At 37.0% G+C, this 15,010-nt stretch overlaps 1 protein-coding gene across 3 annotated transcripts in view; it reads right to left on the minus strand.

Annotated features, from left to right (window-relative positions):
* LOC122899951 (BEN domain-containing protein 5) overlaps positions 1-15,010 on the minus strand; it is a 1,721,330-nt gene that overhangs the window by 1,495,475 nt on the left and 210,845 nt on the right. The window lies entirely within an intron of this gene.

Consider the following 15,010-nt stretch of genomic DNA (forward strand, 5'->3'; position numbering starts at 1 on the left):
AAGAGGAAAAATCCCAAGAATAGCATTGAACAGAAATGCAGAGACAGTCTACAGAAAGAAAGACTTCAAAGGTAACTCGATGTCAATAAAAATGTATCTATCAATAATCACTCTCAATGTGAATGGCCTAAATGCACCCATAAAACGGCACAGGGTTGCAGATTGGATAAAACGACAGGACCCATCCATATGCTGTCTACAAGAGACCCATTTTGAACCTAAAGATACACGCAGACTGAAAGTGAAGGGGTGGAGAAGCATCTTTCATGCCAATGGGACTCAAAAGAAGGCTGGGGTAGCGATTCTCATATCAGATAAATTAGACTTCAAACTAAAGACTGTAGTCAGAGATACAGAAGGACACTACATAATCCTTAAAGGGACTATCCACCAAGATGATCTAACAATTGTAAATATCTATGCTCCCAATATGGGAGCAGCCAATTACTTAAGAAAACTGTTAATCAAGATAAAGAGTCATATTGATATGAATACACTAATCGTAGGAGATCTTAACACGCCTCTTTCAGAATTAGACAGATCATCGAAGCAGAAAATCAATAAAGAAACAAGAGCATTGAATGACACATTGGACCAGATGGACCTCATAGATATATACAAAACATTCCACCCTAAAACAATAGAATACTCATTCTTCTCAAGTGCACATGGAACCTTCTCCAGAATAGACCACATACTGGGTCACAAATCAGGACTCAACCGATACCAAAAGACTGAGATTATTCCCTGCATATTCTCAGATCACAATGCTTTGAAACTGGAGCTCAATCACAAGGACAAGTTCCGAAGGAACTCAAACACCTGGAAGCTAAAGACCACCTTGCTTAAGAATGCTTGGATCAACCAGGAGATCAAAGAACTGAAACAATTCATGGAAACCAATGTGAATGAAGACACTTCAATCCAAAACCTATGGGATACAGCAAAGGCAGTGCTAAGGGGAAAATATATAGCCATCCAAGCCTCGCTCAAAACATTGAAAAATCCAGAACACACCAGCTGTCTCTACACCATAAAGAACTGGAGAACCAACAACAAATCAAACCAACTCCACACATAAGAAGGGAAATCATCAAGATTAGAGCTGAGATCAATGAGGGAGAAACCAGAGATACAGTAGAACGTATCAATGAAACTAGAAGCTGCTTTTTTGAAAGAATCAATAAGATCGATAAGCCACTGGCTACACTAATCCAAAAGAAAAGAGAAAAAGCCCAAATTCATAAAATTATGAATGAAAAGGGAGAGATCACAACTAACACCAAGGAAGTAGAAACAATCATCAGAAGTTATTACAAACAGTTATATGCCAATAAGCTTAGCAACCTAGATGAAATGGATGCATTCCTGGAAAAATATAAACTACCAACATTGAGCCAGGAAGAAATCGACAACCTGAATAGACTGATATCTAATAACGAGATTGAATCAGTGATCAAAAACCTCCCAAAAAACAAGAGCCCAGGACCTGACGGATTCCCTGGGGAATTCTACCAAACCTTCAAAGAAGAAATAACACCTATTCCCCTGAAGCTGTTTCAAAAAATTGAAGCAGAAGGAAAAATTCCAGACTATTTCTATGAAGCCAGCATTACCCTGATCCCCAAACCAGGCAAGGACCCTACCAAAAAGGAGAATTTCAGACCAATATCACTGATGAATATGGATGCTAAGATTCTCAACAAGATCCTAGCCAACAGGATCCAACAGCACATTAAAAAGATTATCCAGGGCGCCTGGGTGGCTCAGTGGGTTAAAGTCTCTGCCTTCAGCTCAGGTCATGATCCTGGGGTCCTGGGATCGAGCCCCACATCGGGCTCTCTGCTCAGCAGGGAGCCTGCTTCCTCTCTCTCTCTGCTTGCCTCTCTGCCTACTTGTGATCTCTGTCTGTTCAAATAAATAAATAAAATCTTTAAAAAATAAAAAAAAATAAAAAGATTATCCACCATGATCAGGTGGGATTCATCTCTGGGCTACAAGGATGGTTCAACATTCGCAAATCAATCAATGTGATACAACAAATTAATATGAGAAGAGAGAAGAACCAAATGGTCCTCTCAATTGATGCAGAAAAAGCATTTGACAAAATGCAACATCCGTTCCTGATTAAAACGCTTCAAAGTATAGGGATAGAGGGAACATTCCTGAACCTCATCAAATCTATCTATGAAAGACCCACAGCAAATATCATCCTCAATGGGAAAAAGCTTGCAGCCTTCCCATTGAGATCAGGAACAAGACAAGGATGCCCACTTTCACCACTCTTGTTCAACATAGTATTAGAAGTCCTAGCAACAGCAATCAGACAACAGAGAGAAATAAAAGGTATCCAAATTGGTAATGAAGAAGTCAAACTCTCTCTCGTCGCAGATGACATGATTCTTTATATGGAAAACCCAAAAGACTCCACCCCCAAACTACTAGAACTCATACAGCAATTGAGCAACGTGGCAGGATACAAAATCAATGTGCAGAAATCAGTGGCTTTCTTATACACTAACAATGAAAATACAGAAAGGGAAATTAGAGAATCTATTCCATTTACTATAGCACCAAGAACCATAAGATACCTGGGAATAAACCTAACTAAAGAGGTAAAGGATCTGTACTCGAGGAACTACAGAACACTCATGAAAGAAATTGAAGAAGACACAAATAGATGGAAAACCATTCCATGCTCTTGGATAGGATGAATAAACATTGTTAAAATGTCTATACTGCCTAGAGCAATCTATACTTTTAATGCCATTCCGATCAAAATTCCACCGGCATTCTTCAAAGAGCTGGAGCAAATAATCCTAAAATTTGTATGGAATCAGAAGAGACCCCGAATCGCTATGGAAATGTTGAAAAACAAAAATAAAGCTGGCGGCATCACGTTACCTGATTTCAAGCTTTATTACAAAGCTGTGATCACCAAGACAGCATGGTACTGGCATAAAAACAGACACATAGACCAGTGGAACAGAGTAGAGAGCCCAGATACGGACCCTCATCTCTATGGTCAATTAATCTTCGACAAAACAGGAAAAAATATACAGTGGAAAAAAGACAGTCTCTTCAATAAATGGTGCTGGGAAAACTGGACAGCTATATGTAGAAGAATGAAACTCGACCATTCTCTTACACCGTACACAAAGATCAACTCAAAATGGATAAAAGACCTCAACGTGAGACAGGAATCCATCAGAATCTTAGAGGAGAACATAGGCAGTAATCTCTTTGATATCAGCCACAGCAACTTCTTTCAAGATATGTCTCCAAAGGCAAAGGAAACAAAAGCGAAAATAAACTTCTGGGACTTCATCAAAATCAAAAGCTTCTGCACAGCAAAGGAAACAGTCAACAAAACAAAGAGGCAACCCACGGAATGGGAGAAGATATTTGCAAATGACAGTACAGACAAAAGGTTGATATCCAGGATCTATAATGAACTCCTCAAACTCAACCCACACGAAACAGACAAACACATCAAAAAATGGGCAGAAGATATGAACAGACACTTCTCCAATCAAGAAATACAAATGGCTATCAGACACATGAAAAAATGCTCATCATCATTAGCCCTCAGGGAGATTCAAATTAAAACCACATTGAGATATCACCTTACACCAGTTAGAATGGCCAAAATTAACAAAACAGGAAACAACATGTGTTGGAGAGGATGTGGAGAAAGGGGAACCCTCTTACACTGTTGGTGGGATTGCAAGTTGGTGCAGCCTCTTTGGAGAACAGTGTGGAGATTCCTCAAGAAATTAAAAATAGAGCTTCCCTACGACCCTGCAATTGCACTCCTGGGTATTTACCCCAAAGATACAGATGTCGTGAAAAGAAGGGCCATCTGTACCCCAATGTTTATAGCAGCAATGGCCACAGTCGCCAAACTATGGAAAGAACCAAGTTGCCCTTCAACGGATGAATGGATAAGGAAGATGTGGTCCATATACACTATGGAGTATTATGCCTCCATCAGAAAGGACGAATATCCAACTTTTGTAGCAACATGGACGGGACTGGAAGAGATTATGCTGAGTGAAATCAGTCAAGCAGAGAGAGTCAATTATCATATGGTTTCACTCATTTGTGGAGCATAACCAATAGCATGGAGGACAAGGGGCGTTAGAGAGTAGTAGGGAATTTGGGTAAATTGGAAGGGGAGGTGAACCATGAGAGACTATGGACTCTGAAAAACAGTCTGAAGGGTTTGAAGTGGCGGGGGGTGTGGGAGGTTGGGGTACCAGGTGGTGGGTATTATAGAGGGCACAGCTTGCATGGAGCACTGGGTGTGGTGAAAAAATAATGAATAATGTTTTTCTGAAAATAAATAAATTGGGGCAAAAAAAAAAAAAAAAAAAGACATACAAATGGCTATCAGACACATGAAAAAATGTTCGTCATCATTAGCCCTCAGGGAGATTCAAATTAAAACCACATTGAGATATCACCTTACACCAGTTAGAATGGCCAAAATTAACAAAACAGGAAACAACATGTGTTGGAGAGGATGTGGAGAAAGGGGAACCCTCTTCCACTGTTGGTGGGAATGCAAGTTGGTGCAGCCTCTTTGGAGAACAGTTTGGAGATTCCTCAAGAAATTAAAAATAGAGCTTCCATATGACCCTGCAATTGCACTCCTGGGTATTTACCCCAAAGACACAGATGTCGTGAAAAGAAGGGCCATTTGCACCCCAATGTTTATAGCAGCAATGGCCACGGTCGCCAAACTATGGAAAGACCCAAGGTGCCCTTCAACGGATGAATGGATAAGGAAGATGTGGTCCATATACACTATGGAGTATTATGCCTCCATCAGAAAGGATGAATACCCAACTTTTGTAGCAACATGGACGGGACTGGAAGAGATTATGCTGAGTGAAATAAGTCAAGCAGAGAGAGTCAATTATCATATGGTTTCAGTTATTTGTGGAGCATAACAAATAGCATGGAGGACAAGGGGCATTAGAGAGGAGTAGGGAATTTGGGTAAATTGGAAGGGGAGATGAACCATGAGAGACTATGGACTCTGAAAAACAGTCTGAGGGGTTTGAAGTGGTGGGGGGGTGGAAGGTAGGGGTACCAGGTGGTGGGTATTATAGAGGGCATGGCTTCCATGGAGCACTGGGTGTGGTGAAAAAATAATGAATAATGTTTTTCTGAAAATAAATAAATTGGAAAATAAATAAAATAAAAAATAAGTTACACTTTTTAATAGGAACTTTAATTTTTTTTTTTTAAATTTTAGAAGTGTCACTTCTAGGTGGATGTAGAAAGTTGAAAACAATCATAGCTTCCACCTTAGTAAGATAATCCCAAAAAGGAACAAAATCATAACTTACAAAAATCTATTGGAAAATGGAGGTTGCAGGGCAACAGTAATCTGATATCCAAAGAAAGTCAGGCCCACCAACAGCACTTTATGGCAGAGCGCAAGAGGAAGAAAGGCCGGTGCCATACAAATGGTAAAAAGAATGAAGCTAAATTTTTTTTAACTGTCAAAAGCCAACTACAGGAAATAGAGTTATAGACCCTCTGAGCATCATAGACATAAAGGGAATTCACACCCACTGCCAGACTCTTCTATATATGCCTCTATCACGTTAGGAGCAGGGCAGAAAACTAGAAAATGCCTTTCATTGTAATGCAAGAATGGAGAAGGGGATGGCCTTTTGTTATAGAAAAGGCATGAAGCCCTATCAATTTCATTTTCCTTTATGGAGAAGAAAAAGACAAGCCACTGGGGGACAAGTAGCAAACCTTAAAACCCCACTACACAAATAAGACTCCAAACAGGAGGAAGAACAGAAAAAAAAAAAAAAAAAAAAAATATATATATATATATATATATATATATATATATCTCCTCTATATCTGGAGGAGGGGAAGAAAAAACTGTCTCACACAAGACCCAACAATGATTCAAGGCAGAGAGGAAAGAGGGAAGACAGATGGCATCATTGAAAAAACTCTACCCCAAGACCACAGCATATAGGACCTGCCTAAGGTTAGGTCCTGGTCTTCAACTAGACCAAGACAACAGAAATACTCTTGTTCCCTCAATACTAAGATAGCAAGCACTAAAAAACAACTGTCATCTACTGCTAGGGATAAGACAAAAGCATGGAAATTAACCATGTCTGTGGAAGGAGTACCCAGCAAAGGACAAAAGTTTAGGGTGGAGCAGATGAATGAGGGAAAACTCTCAATCACTCTAGTCCTTTCCCTTAGGAATAAGGTAACCCTAAAGACTCCACAAAAATTACTAGAACTGATGAATGAATTCAGGGAGGTCACAGGATACAAAATCAATATACAGAAACCTGTTGCATTTCTATATAAAACTGATGAAGTAGCAGAAAAAGAAATTAAGAAAACAATCTGATTTTACAATTATACCAAAAGTAATAATATACCTAGTAATAAAACTAACCAAGGAGGTTTAAGACCTGTACTGTGAAAACTATAAAACACTGATGAAAAAACTAAAGATGATACATATAAATGGAAAGATAGTATATGCTCACGGATTGGAAAAACAAGTATTGTCAAAATGCCTATACTACCCAAAGCTATCTACTGATTTAATGCAATCCCTACCAAAACACCAACAACATTTTTCACAGAAATAGAACAAGTAAGTCAAAAATTTGTATGAAACCACCAAACACCCTGACAACCATGTTTATAGCAGCAATGGCCACGGTCGCCAAACTATGGAAAGCAATCTTGAAAAAGGAAAACAAAACTACAAGTATCACAATCCCAGATTTCAAGATATACTGCAAAGGCTGTAGTAATCAAAACAGTATGGTACCAGCACAAAAACAGATACACAGATCAAGAAAACAGAATAAAGAGCCCAGATATAAATCCATGATCATTTGGTCAGTTAATCTTTGACAAAAGAGGCAAGAATATGCAATGGGAAACCGAAGTCTCTTCAAAAAAGGGTGTTAAAAAAACTGGGCAGCTATATATAAAAGAATGAAATTGGACCACTTTCTTACACCATACACAAAAATAAACTTAAAATGGACTTAGGACCTAAATGTGAGATTTGAAACCATAAAAAAATCCTAGAGGAGAGCACAGGCAGCAATTTCTCTGACATTAGCCACAACAACATTTCTCTAGATACGTCTCCTCAGGCAAGAGAAATAAAAGCCAAACAGGGCACCTGGGTGGCTCAGTGCGTTAAACCTCTGCCTTCAGCTCATGATCTCACGGCCCTGGGTTTGAGCCCCACGTCGGGATCTCTGCTCAGCAGGGAGAGTGTTTACCTCTCCCCCTCTGCCTGCCTCTCTGCATACTTGTGATCTCTCTCTCTCTCTCTGTCAAATAAATAAATAAAAACTTAAAAAAAAAAAAAAGCCAAAGCAAACCTTTGGGACTACATCAAAATAAAAAGCTTCTACACAGCAAAGGAAAACACCAACAAAACTAATAGCATACTGAATGGGTAAAGATATTGGCAAATAACATATATGATAAAGGGTTGATATCCAATATATATAAAGAACTTATAAAACACGACCGAAAAAACAATCCAATTTGAAAATGGGCACAAGACATGGACAGACATTTCTCCACCACCAGACATGTGAAAAGATAGCCCAACATCACTCATCATCAGGAAAATGCAAATCAAAACTGCAATGAAATATCATCTAACACCTGTTAGAATGGTTAATTCAAAAACACAAGAAACAAGTGTTCACAAGAATGTGGAGAAAAAGGAACCATCATGCACTATTGGTAAGAATACAAACTGGTATGGCCACTATGGAAAACAGTATGGAAGTTCCTCAAAAATTAAAAATAGAACTACCATATGATCTGGTAATTACTCTACTGGGTACTTCCCCAAAGAATACAAAACACTAATTCAAAAAGATATGTACATTCCTATGTTTATTGCCGCATAATTTACAATAGCCAAATTACAGAAGCAACCCAAGACTCCATCAACAGATGAATGGATAAAAAGCATTTCATATATAGATATAATAGAATCTTACTCAGCCATAAAAAAGAATTAAATCTTACCATTTCCAACAACATAGATGGATCTAGAATATATAATGCTAAGCAAAGTAAGTCAGAGAAAGACAAATACCATATAATTTCACTTATATGTGGAATTTCAGAAACAGAACAAATGAATAAAGGAAAAAAGAGGCAAAAGAACAGACTCTTAAATACAGAGAACAAAAGGATGATTCCCAGAGGGGAGGAAGGTGAGGGGATGGGTGAAACAGGTGAAGGGGATTAAGCGTACACGTACTATGATGATGAGCACTGAGTAATGTATAGAATTGTTGAATCACTATATTGTATACCTGAAACGAATATAATACTACACATTAATTATATTGGAATTTAATTTTTTTAATTTTTTAAATTTTTTAATTTTAAAAACAAAGAAATAAATAAATTAAATATTAAAGTAACTCAAGAAGAATTTGAAGCCAGTGATAAACTCAAGATAACCATAAAAACAATGAAACTTAACCCAGCATAACTCATGACTAAATTGACATAAGCCCTCACACAGCCAGGAGAAGAGGTATATCCATTTCCAGTGACAAATGGTATTTCTTTTTTTTTTTAGGATTTTATTTATTTGACAGACAGAGATCACAAATAGGCAGAGAGGCAGGAAGAGAGCAGGAAGGAAGCAGGCTCCCCGCTGAGCAGAGAGCCTCACGCAGGGCTTGATCCCAGGACCCTGAGATCATGATCTGAGCCAAAGGCAGTGGCTGAAATCACTGAGCCACCCAGACGCCGACAAATAGTATTTCTATCACTGCCTACTGTTCTATACTAGGAGTCAAGTATACAACAGAAAATTGAGGAACTTACAAAAAAAAAAAAATCAAGAAAAAACAACCTACTGTCAAGAGCAATTAATTGAAGTAGATTCAGAAAAGACTAGATTATGAATTAAAATAACTAAGACTGGGACACCTGGGTGGCTCAGTTGGTTGAATGCACAATTCTTGATTTCAGCTCAGGTCATGATCTCAGGTTCATGAGATGGAGCCCACATGGGGCTCCAAGCTGGGTATGGAGCCTACTTGGGATTCTCTATCTCTCTTACTCTTCCCCACCAATCCATAAAATAAGTTAATAAATATTTCTTTAATTAAATAAAGTAACTAAGACTAATATGCTAAAGCCTCTGGTGGAAAAGGAGGACAAAATGCATGAAAAATGGGGAATTTCAGCAGAGAGATGCAAACTACAATAATCACCCAAAAATACATGCTTAAACTAAAAAGATACAGTAACAGATATGAAAAATTTCTTCACTGTACTCATCAGTAAACTTGACACAGATGAGGAAAGAATTAGTGAACTCTAGATCAATAGAAATAAGCCAAAAATAAACACAAAGATAAAAAAAAAAAAAAAAAACGAAAAAGAAAAAGAAAAAACATGGCATCCAAAAGCTGCAGAACAATATCAAATGATCTAACATATATATTCTGGAAGAAGATAAGAGTGAATAAGGCAGAAAAACTATTTGAAGAGATAACACCTATGATTTTCCACAATTAATGAAAAATATCCAGGTACAGACTTAAGAAGCACCAACAAAAATATTTACTTTTAAAACTTTACGTGTCATATATGAAAATACAAATCACACGCAAAATCACAGATAAATCAAAGATAAAAATTACAGAATTACAGTGCACTACTCATTAAGAAACTGTGCAAACCAGAAGTCAAGGGGATGACATCTTTAAATTATTGAAAGAAAAATAGCTTTAAAAAATTAATGCAGGTATTTTGAGGAAAACGAGATGAGAGAATTAATTATCAGCAGTCTGGTATTATAAGATAGGTTAAAGAAAGTTCTTCTGGCCTAAAGAAAATGATAATAGATATAGAAATGATAAAGAAATGATAATAGATATAAGCTAAGATCCACACAAAGAAATTAAAGTCTTTAGAAATACTATAAATGAAGGTAAACACAAATATTCTTATCTTTAATACCTCCAGATAATAAATGACTATCTAAAGAAAAAATAGTAGCAATGTATTAAGAGATTATATCACAGATAGAAGTCAAATAAATAGCAAGAGTAACACAAAAGATGGGAGGAAGGAACCAGAAGTATGTTATTTTAAGTTTCTTAAATGAAATATAAAGCTGTATAATATTGTTTGAAAGTAGGTGAATTATAATAAATTAAAGATGTATACTGAAAAGTCAAATACTATAACAAAGGTCACGAATTAGCCAAAAGTAAAGATAAAATGAAATCAAAACAAACAGCCAATCAATCTAAAAGAAGACAGAAAACAAAAGAGAAAGGGAACAAAGACCAGATGAAGCAAACAGACAAAAACTAGCACAATATTATAGTCAATTTATCAATGTTAAATGGTATCTAGTGGCACTCTGCTTGGAAAGATGGTGATTTATATACATATTCTCCACTTCTCTAAGAATTTTTGTTACTTCTATTATTATAATTATTCTCTTGCAACGGTTATCAATGTGGAGCAGTATTCTTACAGGGAATTCTGGACATTTGTTGAGGTGTTTCTTTGTTTTCATAGTGGTGAAAGAATAGTGATGTCATTTGGAGGGTGGAGACCAGAAATGCTAGATGTAGTGCAAAGTAGAGGAGAGTCCAGGAAAACTTTGTCCTATACAGGACATAAATGTCCTATACAGATACTAATATATGTAAAAATCCTATTTTTAATTCTGTGAGCTTAGAACCTACCTCCATTAAACACATTTTGTGTAGCTTTAATAAACATACATTTTTCTAAGAACATAACTAACATAGAAAGCAAGAAAGGATTATATTTTATTTGCTCATAATTTTACCCAGTATTACCACTTTAGAAAATCATGCCACCAAAAGCATTACCACATACTATATTTGATTCATTAATATTCCTATATCAGTTAATATTAGTAGCAGTTGTGTTTATAGGAATTCTACACACAAATTCAAACATTACAAGTCTATAGTGTTTTCCCAATGCCTAGATATATGCATATCCCTGTTTCAACTTGTGGGTAAATCCTACTCACCCTATACAACCATATACAACGTCATCTCCTCTAGGAAGTCTTACCAGAACCTTCCCAAAGTGATTGTTCCTCTCTATTCCCACAGTATCTTGTTTATAACTTTATTATAGCATTATTACCTTTTTATTATTAATTATGTGTGTCATTTTACCCCTAGTAATTGTGGTTTCTCATCAGAAGAATCTAATGCCTTATCTTATTATCACTACTTTCCCTCCCTCTCCATCTCAGGTCTGACACAATTCTTGACATAATGTCAGTAATCTATAAATATTCATTGAATATTTATAAAATATTTGAAAATTTTTTTAATATTCAAATATTTATAAAATATAACATATGAATATAATATATTTATAAAATACAAATTTAGGAGCTAAATTTTATTTCAATGTTGAATATTAGTTTTTGTATGTCTGTTAACAGCACAAGGAATATGTGATATATTTTAAATTCATCAAAAAAAAACCAAACAGAAAAAAAGGGAGAGATAGGCAGACCATAAAACAGACTCTTAACTATAGAGAACAAACTGAGGATTGATGGAGGGGATGTGGGCGATGGGATAGGTTAAATGGGTGATGAGTATAAAGCAGGGCACGTTGTGATGAGCACTTAGTAATGTATGTAAGTGATGAATCACTAAATTCTAGTCCTGAAAAGACTATTACACTATTACACTCTTAGAGTCTGAAAAGAGTATTACACTATATGTTAACTGGAATTTAAATAAAAACTTGAAAACAACAACAACAACAACAAAGATAAGTTCTGGCATTTCATAAAAAAAAAATATGATTCAAGAAGCAGTGAAAAGTGTCAAACTAATAACCCCACGTACCTAAAACACTATTTAGATTTTACCATGGACATCATTGCTAATATTTGAAATATAATTACATACATTGATTTAGAGACTTACTAATGAACCATGAGGTTCTTTTGGTTTTTTATTCTTATTAACAAATCCTGACAATAACATGTTGATCTTAAATGAGGGCATAAATGCTTAACATTTTCTTTACCTTTTGCAAATTCTTTATTTAAATTCAATTAATTAGGGCACCTGGGTGGCTCAGTTGGTTCAGGGACTGCCTTCAGCTCAGGTCATGATCCTGGAGTCCTAGGATCGAGTCCCGCATCAGGGTTCCTGCTCAACAGAGCGTTGACTTCTCCCTCTGACCTTCCCCCCTCATGCTTGCTCTTTCTCATTCTCTCTCTTTATCAAATAAATAAATAAAATCTTTTAAAAATAAATAAATTCAATTAATTAACATAAAATATATTAGTTTCAGAGGTAGTTTTCAGTGATTTATCAGTATTACATAATACCCAGTGCTCCTTACATAATATGCCTTCCTTAATGTTTATCACTCAGTTATCCCATGCCCCAACTCAGGTCCCCTCCAGCAATCCTCAGTTTGATTTCAATGATTAAGAATCTGTTATGGTTTGTCTTCCTCTATGATTTTATCTTGTTTTATTTTTCCATCACTTCCTCTATATTCCTGTTTTCTTTTTTAAATTCCTATCTCAGTGAGACCATATGAAAAATGTCTTTCTCTGAATGACTCTGAACGACTTCACTAAGCATAATACCCTCTAGTTCCATACATATTCTTGCAAATGGCAAAATTTCATTTTTTCGTTGGCTGAGTAGTATTCCATTGTATATATGCATATATCACATCTTCTTTATCCATCCATCTGTCAATGGACATCTGGGCTTTTTCTATAGTTTTGTTATTGTGGACATAGCTGTTATAAACATTGGGGTGCAGGTGCCCTACTGGATCACTACATTTGATTCTTTGTAGTAAATACCCAGTAGTGCAATTGCTGGGTCATAGGGTAGCTCTATTTTCAACTTTTTGAGGAAGCCATATACTATTTTACAGAGTGGTTGTACAAGCTTGCATTCCCACCAACACTGTAAGAGGGTTCCCCTTTTTCCATATTTTCACCAACATCTGTCATTTGATAACTTGTTAATTTTATCCATTCTGACCAGTGAGAGGTGATATCTCATTGTGTTCTTCTTTTTTTTTTTTTTTTTTTTAGGATTTTATTTATTTGACACAGAGAGAGAGATCACAAATAGGCAGAGAGGCAGGTAGAGAGAGAGCAGGAAGCAGGCTCCCTGCCGAGCCAAGAGCCACAATGCAGGGCTCAATCCCAGGACCCTGAGATAATGACCTAGGTCGAAGGCAGAGGCTTAACACACTGAGCCACCCAAGTGCCCCCTCATTGTGGTTTTGATTTCTACTTTGCTGATGCTGAGTGATGTTGAGCATTTTATCCTATGTCTGTTCCTTAAGATGTGAAGTCATTGGACACTAGCAGCTCTGTATTATATTAGCAGCATTTTCTTTTTTTTTTAATTTTTTTATTTTTTATAAACATATATTTTTATCCCCAGGGGTACAGGTCTGTGAATCGCCAGGTTAACACACTTCACAGCACTCACCAAAGCACATACCCTCCCCAATGTCCATAAACCCACCCCCCTTCTCCCAACCCCCCTCCCCCCAGCACCCTCAGTTGTTTTGTGAAATTAAGAGTCACTTATGGTTTGTCTCCATCCCAAGCCCATCTTGTTTCATTTATTCTTCTCCTACCGACTTAAGCCCCCATGTTGCATCACCACTTCCTCATATCAGGGAGATCATATGATAGTTGTCTTTCTCTGCTTGACTTATTTCGCGGAGCATGATACGCTCTAGTTCCATCCATGTTGTCGCAAATGGCAAGATTTCGTTTCTTTTGATGGCTGCATAGTATTCCATTGTGTATATATACCACATCTTCTTGATCCATTCATCTGTTGATGGACATCTAGGTTCTTTCCATAGTTTGGCTATTGTGGACATTACTGCTATAAACATTTGGGTGCACGTGCCCCTTTGGATCACTACGTTTGAATATTTAGGGTAAATACCCAGTAGTGCAATTGCTGGGTCATAGGGCAGTTCTATTTTCAACATTTTGAGGAACCTCCATGCTGTTTTCCAGAGTGGTTGCACCAGCTTGCATTCCTACCAACAGTGTAGGAGGGTTCCCCTTTCTCCGCATCCTTGCCAGCATCTGTCATTTCCTGACTTGTTGATTTTAGCCATTCTGACTGGTGTGAGGTGATATCTCATTGTGGTTTTGATTTGTATTTCCCTGATGCCGAGTGATATGGAGCACTTTTTCATGTGTCTGTTGGCCATCTGGATGTCTTCTTTGCAGAAATGTCTGTTCATATCCTCTGCCCATTTCTGGATTGGATTATTTGTCTTTGGTTGTTGAGTGTGCTAAGTTCTTGATAGATTTTGGACACTAGTCCTTTATCTGATATGTCATTTGCAAAAATTTTCTCCCATTCTGTCAGTTGTCTTTTGGTTTTGTTAACTGTTTCCTTTGCTGTGCAAAAGCTTTTGATCTTGATGAAATCCCAATAGTTCATTTTTGCCCTTGTTTCCCTTGCCTTTGGCGATGGTCCTAGGAAGATGTTGCTGCGGCTGAGGTCGAAGAGGTTGCTGCCTGTGTTATCCTCAAGAATTTTGATGGATTCCTTTCTCACATTGAGGTCCTTCATCCATTTTGAGTCTATTTTTGTGTGTGGTATAAGGAAATGTTCCAATTTCATTTTTCTGCATGTGGCTGTCCAATTTTCCCAACACCATTTATTGAAGAGGCGGTCTTTTTTCCATTGGACATTCTATCCTGCTTTGTCGAAGATTAGTTGACCATAGAGTTGAGGGTCTATTTCTTGGCTCTCTATTCTATTCCATTGATCTATATGTCTGTTTTAATGCCAGTACCATGCTGTCTTGATGATGACAGCTTTGTAATAGAGCTTGAAGTCCGGAATTGAGATGCCACCAACTTTGGCTTTCTTTTTCAATATTCCTTTGGCTATTCGAGGTCTTTTCTGGTTCCATATAA

Source organism: Neovison vison, chromosome 2, assembly GCF_020171115.1.
Source record: "Neovison vison isolate M4711 chromosome 2, ASM_NN_V1, whole genome shotgun sequence".
Taxonomy (NCBI): Eukaryota; Metazoa; Chordata; class Mammalia; order Carnivora; family Mustelidae; genus Neogale; species Neogale vison.